Genomic DNA, 15,807 nt, shown 5'->3' with positions numbered 1-15,807 from the left:
CGCCCAGGATAGCTGGGGCCATCTCTGGAAGGGAACTCGATGACATCCTACCAACCATGGACGCTCACATCAAGGGGCAACAAATCTCAAATGTATACATAGATGGTGGCGCGCAAATATGCATCATGAGTGAAAAGATGATACACCATCTAGGTCTAGAGGTAAGCAGGCCAACACCCTGCCAAGCCAAGATGGCAAACAATGTAAGAGTGAAATGTGTGGGCATTGTAAATGCGGTAAAAGTGAAAGCATTCAATACAGAAGTGGAGGTAGACATCTTCGTCATGCCACACAAGGGGGAGGGCTACCCCATCATTCTTGGGAGGCCTTGGCTTATGGCTATGGAAGCTAAACAAGACTGGAGCACCGGGATGATCCAAATGAAGGATGCTAAAGGCAAGTCCATATTCTACGACATGAGGACTGGAAAGCAGCGCAACATGATCTTGAAGGCTTCAGAAGATGAGTCCACCAGCGACTACTCCTCTACCTCAGGAGAAGAGACGACCACCACCGACGGAAGTGACAGTAGCATCGAAGTAATGGGAGTCATTCTTAAAGACCCAAACAGATTAACACAATCTGAAGAAACCTCGACAAACCAAGAGGGATCATCAAGTATGTAGTCCTTGGAGGATGCAGGTAAACTACAAAAAATGCTCTCAAATGAGTTAACCAATGAAGAAAGGAAGGAATACGTCTCCATGCTAGGTAACTTCACTACTTTGTTCATTGATGGCTATGATAAGATCACAGGAATTACAGTAGTACAACACCACATAAAGCTAAAGGAAGGCAGTAAACCCGTAGCACAAAAGCTCATAAGACTTGGAGTAATCCAACAAGAGGCACTGCTTAAAGAAGTGAGAAGTTTGCTACAAGCAGGTTTCATTTACCCTGTCGAAGACTCAGAATGGGTTTCCCCAGTAGTAGTCACCCCAAAAAAAAATGGTAAGTGGAGAATCTATGTGGATTATAAACCTCTCAATGCAGCTACGAAGAGGGACCACTTTCCCCTCCCATTCCAGGATGAAATACTCAATGAAGTGGCAGGTCACGAACGCTACACAATATGCGATGGCTACTCAGGATACTTCCAGATTAGCATTGCGGAGGAGGATCAGAAGAAGACAACCTTCATCACACCTTGGGGATGTTTTGCCTACAGAGTGATGCCGTTTGGCCTCACTAACGCCCCGGCCACATTTCAACGCTACGTGACTTTTGTTTTCCAACCCTACTTTGGAACATCAATACGGGTTTTCATAGATGATTTTTTCATCTATAGCTCATGAGCCCTACATTTAAGCAAGGTCTATGATGGCTTAACCAGACTGCAAACCTTGGGGGGCCAGCTCAACGTGGATAAATGTCACATTGGTGAAAGCAAAGTCACTCTCCTTGGTCATGTAATTTCAGCAAAAGGGATCGAGGCTGACCCTAGCAAGATTCAGGCTCTGGTATCTGTATCATCACCCACCACCGCCAAGCAGCTGGTTTCTTTCCTTCAGAAGGTAAGATACTTAAGCAGGTTCATTCACCTGCTATCTCAGGTGGTCCTTCCCCTACAACAACTCACCCAGAGGGATGTCTTCTCATGGAGTGAAGAGAATGAGCAGCAGTTTACTGAGGTAAAGCAAATCCTAGCTAAGCTTCCCACTATTTCACCTCCTAAGTAGGACGAACCATTTTATGTGAACCCTAGTGTGGGAAGTGATACACTTGGAGCCGTGCTAATGCAAAAGGACCCCAAAACTTCTTTCATGCGTCCTATTTACTTCTCTAGTCGAGTCATGACCCCATCAGAAAAGGGATTTACCGAAGTAGAACACATGGTTCTGGCACTAATGTTTGCTACCACAAAGTTTCGCTCCTATCTCCTGCCTAGACCCTTTGTAATCCTGACAATGGAAGAGGTTTTCCCATATGTAATGCGACACATGGATGTCTCATCTAGAATATCAAAGTGGTTAATTAGATTACAAGAGTTTGACTACACCATGCAAGTAGAAAACTCCACAAGGGCTAATTTGGTGGGAATTCTCACTCATCGCTATTATGAGAAGAAGCTAAAGGTAAACACGGAAGCAAAGGAAGAAACCCCAATGATAGAAAGTCCTAGGCTAGAGAGAGCTCACTCCCTTTTCTTTGACGAAGCATACAAGAGAACAATGGATCAGTCTGCAGCAGGCATGGTCATTTTCAATGAACGGCAAGAAAGGGTATTCTCCATGGGCCAGCTATTACACTCCCACTCCAACAATGAAGCAGAATATGCAGCCCTAATTCTTGGTTTGGAACAATGTATTTCACAAGGAATTCAGCGTCTAAATGTGTTTGGCGATGCTTTGCTTTTGATAAGGCAGATAAAAGGCACCTGAGATTGTAAAAATCAGGTTTTACTTGGTCAACTTCAATAAGTTAAGGACCTTCTAAAGAAGTTTGAAGCAGTGAAACTATTCCATGTCCCCAGAGTAGAGAATCAAGAGGCAAATGCGCTAGCTAAAGAAAGAATACAAGACGTTCCCGTAGGGGCAATCAAATTAAAACTACCCCTCTTCCAAGGAAGGGATGCTATGCCTGATATCGTTAGTTTTCTAGATACAGGAGAATGTCCGGCAGGACACACCAAAGGACAAAAACAATGGCTGGTAAGGAAGGCTACTAGGTACCGCCTTATAGACGACCACTTGTATTGTAAGGGCAAAGATCAAATTCTCAGGCGAGTGCCAGCCTCCAGTGAAATTACAGAGGTAATTTCAAGTTTCCATGACGGCGTCTGCGGCGGTCATTTTGCTCTAGACATCACCTGTAGGAAAATTCTACAGGCAGGATACTCTTGGCCTAGTCTGAACAAAGATGTACACCATTGGTGTAAAACATGTAAGGCTTGTCAAGTGGCCAGTGATCGCACGTTAACCTACGAGCCACAAACCCCTATCATTTCATATGTTCCTTTTGAAAAATGGGGAATAGATGCAATCGGTCCCTTACCAAGGGCCCAATCAGGTAAGCTTTACATCATAGTGGGTGTAGACTACATGACTCGATGGGCAGAAGCAACGGCCACCACCCGCATTACAGCCCAAGAGGTGGCAAAGTTCATTTTTTAGCATATCGTTTTCCGTTTTAGCACTCCTCTTGAGATAATATCAGATAGAGGGCCAGGATTCAGAGGTGATTTGGTGGGAGAACTAATGAAGAAGTTAGGCATCACACGTCGACATTCCACACCATACTATCCACAATGCAATGGTCTGGTAGAGAAGGTAAATGGAATGATTTGCAAAATCATCACAAAACAGGTGAACAACCACACTGGGGATTGGGATAAACATCTCATGGCAGCTCTTTGGGCCTACAGAACAACGTTCCGAACATCACTAGGTTTCACCCCTTTCCATCTAGTTTATGGGAAGGAGGCAATTCTACCCATTGAGGTACAGATAGCCAGCTTACGAGTTTTGGCTAGCCAAACACATCGTCCGATTGTAAACCTCCAAAACCACATCTTGGATCTGGAGAGACTCCAAATGGATAGGGAAGAAGCAATCAATCACTATGCAGCGCAGGCAAAACGACGCCGGCTCACTTTCAATCAAGGGCTTAAAGAAAAGGGACTGGAAAAAGGTATGTTAGTGCTGAGATACGACAACAGATTTGACACTAGGAAGGATAAGAAATTTCAACCCAGATGGGAAGGGCCATTCATTATCAAGAAACGCTATGACAATGGTATCTATAAGCTAATGGAAGCAGATGGGAGAATTCACAAGACTAGGGTCAATGGATGGAGACTGAAAAGGTATTTTCTTAGGTTTGACCCAGAATTCATACTAGACATTCCAGAAGAGGGAGAACCCTCTAACTCCACAGCTGAAGATGTAGAAGACGGGCTAGAAGCATGAATGCCTCTAGCCAAAGGGAGAGGGCTAATGATGGCCGATTTTTGGACACCATCAGGAGACTTAAGCAATGGACCGGTGCTGTTTATCACAGCCCATGCAGGTGGACACCATAGCGACACCATCAGGAGACTTAAGCAATGGACCAGCGCTGTTTATCACAGCCCATGCAGGTGGCCCGGCCATTTTCTCTCTCTATCTCCCTCGTTGCCTACCAATGACCGATCACACTCCCTCTCTCTCTTGAAAAACAAGTCTTGAGTTCAACTCTCGTCGGATAGATCTCTGAGGACTCTTGGGTTAGTTTCCAACGACGTTAAAATCCTCTTCTTCTTCTTAATCTTCTCTCTCTCTCTTTCTCTCTCTCCCTTCCCCACCCGCTTGCCTCACCTTCCCTCGGCCTCAATCTCCCTCCCATGCCCGCTACCACCTCCCACCCCCCCCCCCTTTCCCCTCTCTCCCCACCCCATTGACTCTTTCCCCCCCCCCTCCTCTCTCCTTGAGCCACCAACGGGAAGGGATAATATTCCTCTCTCTCTCACCACACACCTCCCCTTACCCCACTTCATTACCAAAGAACACCCCCCCCTTCCCTCGCTCTCCTATCGGAGGCCCACAAGGAGCATTTCCCCACCCCCCCCGCCACCTCGTTAGTCTCCCTCTCTCTCCCCGGATAGCCTGCGCAGGCGTAAGCAAACCCCCCCCCCCCCCCCTTGTTCTGTGTGTAGATGCCCTAGCCGGCCAAACCTCTCTCACTCCCTCCGCTCTTCTCAGCCCGAAGGCGCAGCACAGGAGTTGGAGCCACTCCTCTATACACACACACACCCTTGGTTTAACACACACACACACACCCACACACACACACACCATCCCCACCCCACTCCTCCTCGCGTTCACAATATGCAGCAGTCCGCCAACCCACACAGGATTAAAAATAATTTTTTATATATATATAATATACTTAATAAGAGCCCCATTCCTACCGCAACGATTGCGCACAACACAATAATATATACATAATAAGCCCCCATTCCCACCGCACGCTTGCGCACACACACCACACAACACACACACACACACATATATATATATATATATATATATATATATATATATATATATATATATATATATATATATATAAATATACATAATAAGCCCCCATTCCCACCGCACGCTTGCGCACACATACAAATACACACATTCCCACCGCACGCATGTGCACCCATATACATATATATATACACATCCATCCACTCACTCATGCATACATACGCACACATATACGCACACACCAGTGAAATACAAAAGAAGAAAAGGAAAATAAACGACAACGACGACCTCGACAAAAGAGAAAGAACCCCCAGCACGCGTTGCCAACAACAAAACGAGCAAATGCGCCGAAGGCATGCCCCGGCCGACTCCGAAAAGAAGTACGCTCGACACCGACGCACCGGCAACACACCATTCGCCAGCATCACGCAACCACGACGCCGTTTCCAGTAATTTATAGGTTATTTTCATCATTTCTTCAGTTTTCACCCGAGCCATTGTAAATTTCCATTTTTTTGTAAATATCCTCTCTCTAGGTGATGGTCACAAAGGCCCGCCTAAAGATTCCCATCTTTTAATAACCTCCCAAAACAAAGCAAGGGTCAACCACACTGGGCCCACCACTTGCATTGTCTCCCCGATTAAGCTTACCCTAACCACACTGGGATTACCATAATCCAAGCAGCCAACACCTATAAATTGGCACTGAGAGGTCACTATCAGGGGGGGCAGTTCATGAGAGGTCAGCACTTTGGTAGAGTGTAGTGGAAAGAGTTGGCACTATTGGCATCACGGGAATGGGGCTTGTGTGTTGGTTTGCCTTGGGACTTGCACCATGCGAAGGGAGCCACGTCCACCTCTCGACTCCAATGGTCGATGCACATGCGTATACACGCTCTTGGTAGTAAGCTTCACAATCATTGAGTGGTCTTAGAGAACGCACCAAGTAGTTTGCACCATTCTCTCTTCCTACTTCTCTATCACCACGGTGTGTCGCCTCGCCGGAAGGAAGTTCATTTGTAAATACTGCAGAAATAATTCTCCCTCACACCCCCGAGGGCTTTCATCATTTGTAAATCTCAAACTCTCTCTCTCTCTCTCTCTCTCTCTCTCTCTCTCTCTCTCTCTCTCTCTCTCTCTCTCTCTCTCTCTCTCTCTCTCTCTCTCTCTCTCTCTCCGTGTGTAAGTCTGCGGTTTCATATCATCGTGGTTTGCGTCCTAGCCGCTCAAAGCTAGGTGGTTCCCCTGTTCGCTTCACCGTGACAGGCTCGAGGCGCACCATTCGGTCCCCGGCGTTTTAGAGGCCGTCGGGGTTCGGGGTTCGGGGTCCGCTTTGCGTCCGTCAACACATACACACACACACACACCCCACGCTTACACCACACACACACACACACACACACACCATCCCCCCCCCCCCCACCCCCCCCCCCCCCCCCCCCCCCCACCCTATCCTCGCACGCTTGCGCACACATACAAATACACACACACACTCACGCATGTGCACCCACATCTATATATATACACACATCCGTCCACATGCACATACGTACACACACACACGCATGTACACACTACAAATAAAAAAAAACCCAAAGGATTCCACGACTACGACGACAACGAAAAAGAAGGAGGACCCAAATCACGCGCCGCCAACAACAAGAAAAAGAAATGCGTCGAAGGCATTCCCCGGCCGACCCAGAAAAGAAGTACGCACTACACCAACGCACGGGCAACACACCATTCACCGGCAACACGCAATCACGACGTCATTTTCAATAATTTGTAGGTTATGTTCATCATTTCTTCAGTTTTTACCCAAGCCATTGTAAAATTCCCCACTTTGTAAATTCCCTCTCTCTAGGTGATGGTCACAAAGGCCCACCTAGAGATTCTCATCTTTTAATAACCTCCCAAAACAAAGCAAGGGTCAACCACTCCGGGCCCACCACTTGCTTTGTCTCCCCGATAAGCTTATCCTAATCACACCGAGATTACCATAATCCAAGCAACCAATACGTATAAATTGGCACTGAGAGGTCAATATGGGGGGGGGGGGGGGGCAGTTCCTGAGAGGTCAGCACTTGGTAGATTGTAGCGGGAAGAGTTGACACTATTGGAATCACAAGGAAGGGGTCTTGGGGGTTGGTTTGTCTTAGGATTTGCCCCATGCAAAGGGATCCACGTCCACCTCTTGACCTTAATGGTCAATGCACACACGTATACACGCTCTTGGTAGCAGGCTTCACAACCACTGAGTCGTCTTAGAGAACGCACCAAGTAGTTTGCACCATCTTTTCTCCCTACTTCTCTACCACCACGGTGTGTCGCCTCGCCGGAAGGAAGGTCATTGTAAATACTGCAGAGATAATTCTCCCTCACACCCCCGAGGGTTTTCATCATTTGTCAATATCTCTCTCTCTCTCTCTCTCTCTCTCTCTCTCTCTCTCTCTTCTCTCTCTCTCTCTCTCTCTCTCTCTATGTGTGTAATTTTGCAGTGTTCATATCATCATAGTTTGCGTCCTAGCCGCTCAAAGCTAGGTGGTGCCCCTATTTGCTTTACCGTGACAGGCTCGAGGCTCGCCATTCGGTCCCCGGCGTTTTAGAGGTTTTCGGGGTTTGGGGTTCGCTTTGCTCCCATCATTTGGTGCCCCCATGGAGGAGGGCTTTCAGACCCTTCAATTTACAATGCTTAAAGTGACACACGCCACCAATCATGGACGAATGGCTGAAGGAATTTTCTAACTGGAGGACGGAAGAAGAGGAGACGAAGGAGGCACTAGCCGCCTTCATTGAAGTACTATTGCCAGGCTGCAGTGTCATCAGTATTCAACAGGTAGATTCTCCATCTCGTGTTGCTCGTTCTAACCACAAACTGAGAGCATCAGGTGGGAGTTCAGTGAAGTGCCATCACTGTTATCAACTAAGACACACTGTCAATGAGTGCCAGCAATGAAGGCAGCAAAAGGGAAATCGTCTACATCAATATTCATTGCGAAGAAGTCATTCACATCAAGGAAGGAAAGAAAATGGTGAGGCCTCTTTTCCCTAAAGAAACTGCAGTTTAAAGTTATAACCTTTACTCCAAAGTGGCCTAAAGGGGTTGCTCAAGCCAAAGGTAAGGAGAAGTTAAGCCAGTCTGGAAACACATGACCCCGAAGGGAGAAGCATCTAATCAAGCAAGTGCTTCGAGCTCAGAAAGCCGGGTTGTACCCAGCTTGCCAAAGACGAAGTCATCCGAAGCTAAGCGGCGGAAGGTCGCCTACCAATTTTCACGACGCATGCGAGTGCTACCAATCCACTTCGACAATCCTGAAGAAGAAGTGGTAAGAAGATTCCCATGTCCTAGGGAAGAGTGGTTCGGATACTGCTCTCGCTGCTTTGGAAAACGGGTAGAGGATCTTCCTCCCCTCCCGGTACAACTTATCCTAAAGAAGCTCTCTACCACAGGTAAAACCCAGTGGGCTGGGGACGAGTTGCAACTGAATGGAGTAGAATTCATGCAACATGCCGACTATGGAAATTACCTGCAATTTCTACTAGCGAAGAGGCTGGGCGAGGTCAGACGCGTCGCCATCACCCCGTACGTGCTGAGCAACGAAGGAAAGGTAGAGACCATGAAAGGCGATGACCTCTTATGGATGTGCCGACTCATCAACACTGGCACGGTAAGAGTATGAGTAAGTATTCCACCCTCTGTGCATGATGGAAAATGGGCCGACGGCATTCCCGTTCAGATTCCTGCAGCATATGCATGTGAATATCTATGTAGATAGGAAAGTCTTCTACCAGCAAAAGATCATATACCTATTTGGTGTGGCGGTTCTAGGAGAAATCCTTAATTCCCCAAACCCTATCATTCTCCCCATATTGGAATACCATCATTCCTTTAATGCTTCTAACTTTATCATGTTTTAACCTATCCACCCAACCCTGTAAAAAGCCGCTATTAGCCGCTACTGTTGTTAATATATTAATCTATATTAAAAAAAAGGGGGTTTGTAATTTCCTGAGTCACTACCATGGCAAGTGTTTCTTTCCCCACGTTCAGTGAAAAGAAGGGAGAAGATCTCACCACCAACTTTTTGGATGATTTCGACATTGCTTGTGTCGTCTCCAACAAAGATGACGATGCTTCACGACTTAGAATTTTCCCTCTACTGATGAAAGTAGTGTCCAAGTCCTAGTATAATGCATTGCCCCAGGCTACCAAGTATGAATGGTATGTGTTAAGGGTTGCTTTTGTAAAGAGGCTTGGTGGAGGCACAACCTCGGAGAAGCTATGGCAGCTACTGACGGAGTTGAAGCAAGGAGGTCTGCTAGAGTATTCCACCTACGAGTCCAAATTTGTGGACTTATGGGAGAGATGGGTTGCCTCACTGGAGGAAGGCAAAGGAGCACCTAATTTCCTAAAGAAGGACCGTTTCATTACTGGTCTATGGTCGCCGCTTAGAGAGAAGGTGAAGGGAAGGTTTCTTGCAACATATGAGTTGGCAGTCGAAGTAGCCCGCCTTGAAGAAACGAAGTTGCACATGCAAGCAAGAGTAAACGAGTCAGAGGAAACAAGATCGGCTAGAACAACCCCAGTGACTGCAACAGGCAGTCATAGAGCCTAACCTCAAGAGGCATCAGAAGAGCAGCAAGACTTGCTGAGTCGCATCACCACCCAACTAGAGAGTTTATCTGTGCATCTGGTGCAGCAAGGGCATGCACCTGTCAAGATTCCAGAACAAGGAAGAGGACAACGAAGGCAGAACCAAGAGTACCTTTATTATAACTGCGGGGAAGATGGCCATGGAATGTACTACTGTCCACACCCAAGGAGGCAGAATTTTCATAGAGGGGGGAGACAGAATCAGATCTCTCCACCAAGAGCAAGACCACCACCACCTAGGCAACCAGGACCGATCCCACCGATCCAAATCCTTTGACCACTTGTACAATAGCAACCACCACCCCAACCTCTCATTCCACCACTACCCCCGCCACCTGCTGTGAACCAAGCGGTGAGTGTTATTAATTTGGAGGCTAAAGGAAAGGCAAAGGTAGAAGAATCAGTTCGAGAGAAGCACAAAGGGAAAGCAAAGGTAGAAGAAGTGGATGCTATGGGAGTGAAGCGTGCCAGACACGAGGAAGCCTCTCAGAGAGAAGAGAAGATGAAAGGGAAGGCCGAGTCTAGTAAGCAAGCAGCTAAACCACAACGAAAGATAGACATCGTGGACTTCTCACTAGGTGAGTATGAAAAACCCTATGACTTAGTTCAGGATGTGTTAATAAAGGGCCCGAAGATAACTTGGCCCCAATTAATCCACCTTGCACCAAGGATGAGGAGGCAATGGACAAAAATGGTAAGCACGAGGAAATCAAGACCCAAGATGGCTGGGGCTATCTCTGGGAGGGATCTTGACGACATCCTATCAACCATGGATGCTCACATCAAGGGGCAACGAATATCAAACGTCTACATAGATGGTGGCGTGCAAATATGTGTCATGAGTGAAAAAATGATGCACCATCTAGGTCTAGAGGTAAGTAGGCCGGCACCCTGCCGAGCCAAAATGGCAAACAATGTAAGAGTAAAATGCGTAGGCATTGTAAATGCGGTCAAAGTAAAAGCATTCAATACAGAAGTGGAGGTAGACATCTTTTTCATGCCACACAAAGGGGAGGGCTACCCCATCATTCTTGGGGGGCCTTGGCTTATGGCTATGGAGGCTAAACAAGACTAGAGCACCGGAATGATTCAGATGAAGGATGCTAAAGGAAAGTCCATATTCTACGACATGAGGACTGGAAAGCAGTGCAATATGATCTTGGAGGCTTCAGAAGATGAGTCCACCAACGACTATTCGTCTACCTCAAGAGAAGAGACAACCACCACCGATGGAAGTGATAGTAGCATCGAGGTGATGGGGGTCATTCTTAAAGACCCAAAAAGATTGACAAAATCAGAAACACCCTTGACAAACCAAGAGGGATCATCAGGTATGCAGTCCTTGGAGGATGCAGGTAAGTTACAAAAAATGCTCTCAAAAGATTTAACAAATGAAGAAAGGAAGGAGTATGTCTCCATGCTAGGTAACTTCACTACTTTGCTCATTGATGGCTACATGATAAGATCATAGGAATTATAGTAGTGCAACACCACATAAAACTCAAAGAAGGCAGTAAACCCGTAGTACAAAAGCTCAGAAGACTTGGAGTAATCCAACAAGAGGCACTACTTAAAGAAGTGAGAAGTTTGCTACAAGCAGGTTTCATCTACCCTATCGAAGACTCAGAATGGGTCTCCCCAGTAGTAGTCACACCAAAAAAAATGGTAAATGGAAGTCTGTGTGGATTATAAACCTCTCAATGCTGCCACAAAGAGGGATCACTTTCCCCTCCCATTCCACGATGAAATACTCAATGAAGTGGCGGGTCACGAACGATACACAGTGTGCGACGGCTACTCAGGATACTTCCAAATTAGCATTGCGAAAGAAGATCAGAAGAAGACAACCTTCATCACACCTTGGGGATGCTTTGCCTATAGAGTGATGCCGTTTGACCTCACTAACGCCCCGGCCACATTTCAGCACTATGTGACCTTTGTTTTCCAACCCTACTTTGGAACATCAATACGGGTTTTCATAGATGATTTTTGTATCTATAGTTCACGAGCTCTTCATTTAAGCAAATTCTATGATGGCTTAACCATGCTACAAAACTTGGGTGGCCAACTCAATGTGGATAAGTGTCACATTGGTGAAAGAAAAGTCACTCTCCTTGGCCATGTAATTTAGAAAAAGGGATTGAGGCTGACCCTAGCCAGGGCCCAGATCCAGGCTCTGGTATCTTTGTCGTCACCCACCACCGCTAAGCAGCTGGTTTCTTTCCTTCAAAAGGTAAGATACTTAATCAGGTTCATTCACTTGCTATCTCAAGTGGTCCTTCCCCTACAACAACTCACCCAGAGGGATGTCTTCTCATGGAGTGAAGAGAACGAGCAGCAATTTACTGAGGTAAAGCAAATCCTAGCTAAGCTTCCCACTATTTCACCTCCTAGGTGGGACGAGCGATTTTATGTGAACCCTAGTGTAGGGAGTGATACATTCAAAGCCGTGCTAATGCAAAAGGACCCCCAAACTTCTTTTATGCGTCCTATTTACTTCTCTAGTCGTGTCATGACCCCATCAGAAAAGGGATTTACCGAAGTAGAACACATGGTTCTGGCACTAATGTTTGCCACCACAAAGTTTCGCTCCTATCTCCTGCCTAGACCCTTTGTAATCCTGACAATGGAAGAGGTTTTCCCATATGTAATGCGACACATGGATGTCTCATCTTGGATCTCAAAGTGGTTAATTAGATTACAAGAGTTTGACTACACCATGCAAGTAGAAAACTCCACCAGGGCTAGTTTAGCGGGAATTCTCACTCATCGCCATCATGAGAAGAAGTTGAAGGTCAACACGGAAGGAAAGGAAGAAACACCAATGGTAGAGAGTCCTAGGCTCGAAAGAGCTCACTCTCTTTTCTTTGACAGAGCATACAAGAGAACAATGGACCAATCTGCAGCAGGCATATTCATTTTCAACGACCAACAAGAAAGAGTATTCTCCATTGGGCAGTTATTACACTCCCACTCCAACAATGAAGCAGAATATGCAGCCCTAATTCTTGGGTTGAAACAATGTATCTCACAAGGAATTCAATGCCTAAACGTGTTTGGCAATGTGTTGCTTTTGATAAGGCAGATAAATGGCACTTGGGTTTGTAAGAATCAGGTTTTGCTTGGTCAACTACGCCAAGTTAAGGATCTTCTAAGGAAGTTTGAAGCAGTGAAACTATTTCACATCCCAGAGCAAAAAATCAGGAAGCAAATGCTCTTGCCAAAGAAAGAATACAAGACGTTCCCGTAGGGGCCATCAAACTAAAGCTACCCCTCTTTCAAGGTAGTGATGCTATGCCTGATATCATCGGTTTTTTAAATACAGGAGAATGTCCGGAAGGATACACCAAAGGCCAGAAACAGTGGTTGGTTAGGAAGGCTACTAGGTATCGCCTTGTAAACAACCATTTGTATTGTAAGGGCAAGGATCAAGTTCTCAAGTGGGTACCAACCTCCAGTGAGATCACAGAGGTAATTTCAAGTTGCCATGATGGTGTCTGCGGCGGTCATTTTGCTCTAGATATCACCAGTAGGAAGATTCTACAAGAAGGATACTCTTGGCCTAGCTTGAACAGGGATGTGCACCATTGGTGTAAAACATGTAAGGCCTGTCAAGTGGCCAGTGATCGCACATTAACCTACGGGCCACAAACTCCTATCATCTCATTTGGTCCATTTGAGAAATGGGGAATAGATGCAATCGGTCCTTTACCCAGGGCCCAATCAAGTAAATTGTACATCATAGTGGGTGTAGACTACATGACTCGATGGACAGAAGCAACAACCACCACCCGAATTACAGCCCCAGAGGTAGCAAAGTTCATTTTTGAGCATATCTGTTGTCGTTTTGGCACTCCTCTTGAGATAATATCAGATAGAGAACCAGGATTTAGAGGTGATTTGGTGGGAGAACTGATGAAGAAGCTAGGCATCACACGCCGACATTCCACACCATACTATCCACAATGCAACGGTCTGGTAGAGAAGGTAAACGGAATGATTTGCAAAATCATCACAAAGCAGGTGAACAATCACACAGGAGACTGGGATAAACATCTTATGGCAGCTCTTTGGGCCTACCGAACAACGTTTCGAACATCACTAGGATTCATCCCTTTCCATCTAGTTTATGGAAAGGAGGAAATTCTTCCCATTGAGGTACAGATAGCCAGCTTACAAGTTTTGGCTAGCCAGATACATCGTCCAATTGTAAATCTCCGAAACCACATCTTGGATCTGGAGAGACTCCAACTACATAGGGAAGTAGAAATCAATCACTATGCAGCGTAGGCAGAACGACGTCGGCTCACTTTCAATCAAGGGCTTCAAGAAAAGGGACAGGAAAAAGTTATGTTAGTGTTGAGATACGACAACAGATTTGACACCAGGAAGCACAAGAAATTTCAACCCAGATGGGAAGGGCCATTCATCATCAAGAAACGCTATGACAACGGCAGCTATAAGCTAATGGAAGTAGATGGGAGAATTCACAATACTAGGGTCAATGGATGGAGACTTAAAAGGTATTTTCTTAGGTTTGATCCAGAATTCATGCTAGACATTCCAGAAGAGGGAGAACCCTCTAATTCCACAGCCAGAGATGCAGAGGAAGGGCTAGAAGCATGAATGCCTCTAGCCAGATGAGAGGGCTAATGATGATCGGCTTTCGAAACCATGCCCGTGAGAACCACACCCTAAGGAAGGGAGGGTTTGTTACCAAGAAAGAAAAAAAAAGAAACATAGAAGGGCCTTTACCATTCACCATACCCCCCCAAGGTTAACCACCGGTAGGGCGCCGCCAGTTTGGCCACACCCCTCCATTATCACCACAAGACGATCTTTCCCTCTCTCTTACTGCCTGGCCCCACCCATATTCTCTCTCCTATACACCCGCTGCATCATTCGGCCAGGTAGGTGCCTTTGGTATCTCTATCCACACTCCAACCCCAGCGGGCCGTGCCCCCACCTCCTCTCGTCCTCACACACCCCCCCCCCCCCCCTTATCTACACCTAGCTCTTCCCCCCTCTCTCTTAGAATTAGCCACGGCGGGCCTTATGGCAAGTATCACCTCCCCTTCCCTCTATCTCTCTTATCCCCTCTCCTCTCTCTTCTAACATTCCCCACTATATCCTCTCTCTACCCTATCTCCTCCCAACCCCTCTCTCTATCTCTTTCCCTCTCCTCCCTTGGTGGTAACCACCCCCCCCCCCCCTTCACTTACTCTCTCTCTCTCTTCCGCCCGTTGACTAATAAGCACCCCCCCCCCCCCCCCTTCCTTGTCGTGCACGTTGTCGCTACCCCCGCCCTCCCGGGCCTCGTGTTGTACACTGCCGCCCGCGCGCACACTCTCATCCACACCACCCCAACCCCCCCCTATCCCCTCATCCCCCCCCCCCCCCCCCCCCCCCCCCCCCCCCCCCCCTCACCATCTCCCCCCCACTCTCTCTCTCTCCCTCTCGCTCTTCTCAGCCCGAAGGCGTAGCACAAGAAGCCGGAGCGCATTCTCTCTCTACACCCACACCCACACCACACATATGCACACCCTCATCCTCTCCCTCCCTCAACACCTCCAACCCCCCCTTCTCTCTCTCGCGCTCTGTTTACGGCTCCAACCTGCCCGCAGTAAACTCTTTCTCTCTTTCTCTCCCTCGCGGGCCTGAGAAGGCGCAGAAACTTATCTATCTCTCTCTCTGTACACACACCACACATACATACACACACACCCCACGCTTACACCACACACACACACACACACACACACACACACACACACACACCATCCCCTCCCCCACCCCTCATCCTCGCGTAGCAGGCCGCCGTCAACAGAGCCGAAATATATATATATATATATATAATATATTATACACATAATAAGCCCGTTGCCACGCACGCTTGCGCACACATACAAATACACACACACACACTCACACATGCGCACCCACATCTATATATATACACACATCCGCCCACATGCACATACGTACACACACATGCATGTACGCACTACAAATACAAAAAACCCAAAGGATTCCACGACTACGATGACAACGAAAAAGAAGGAGGACCCAAATCACGCGCTGCCAACAACAAAAAAAAGAAATGCGTCGAAGGCATGCCCCGGCCGACCCCAAAAAGAAGTATGCGCTACACCAACGCACCGGCAACACACCATTCGCCAGCAACACGCAACCACG

Source organism: Adiantum capillus-veneris, chromosome 17 (genome assembly GCF_014529385.1).
Source record: "Adiantum capillus-veneris isolate H3 chromosome 17, ASM1452938v2, whole genome shotgun sequence".
Lineage (NCBI taxonomy): Eukaryota > Viridiplantae > Streptophyta > Polypodiopsida > Polypodiales > Pteridaceae > Adiantum > Adiantum capillus-veneris.
The sequence above is the reverse complement of the archived record's forward strand: the minus strand, read 5'-3'. Positions refer to the sequence as shown.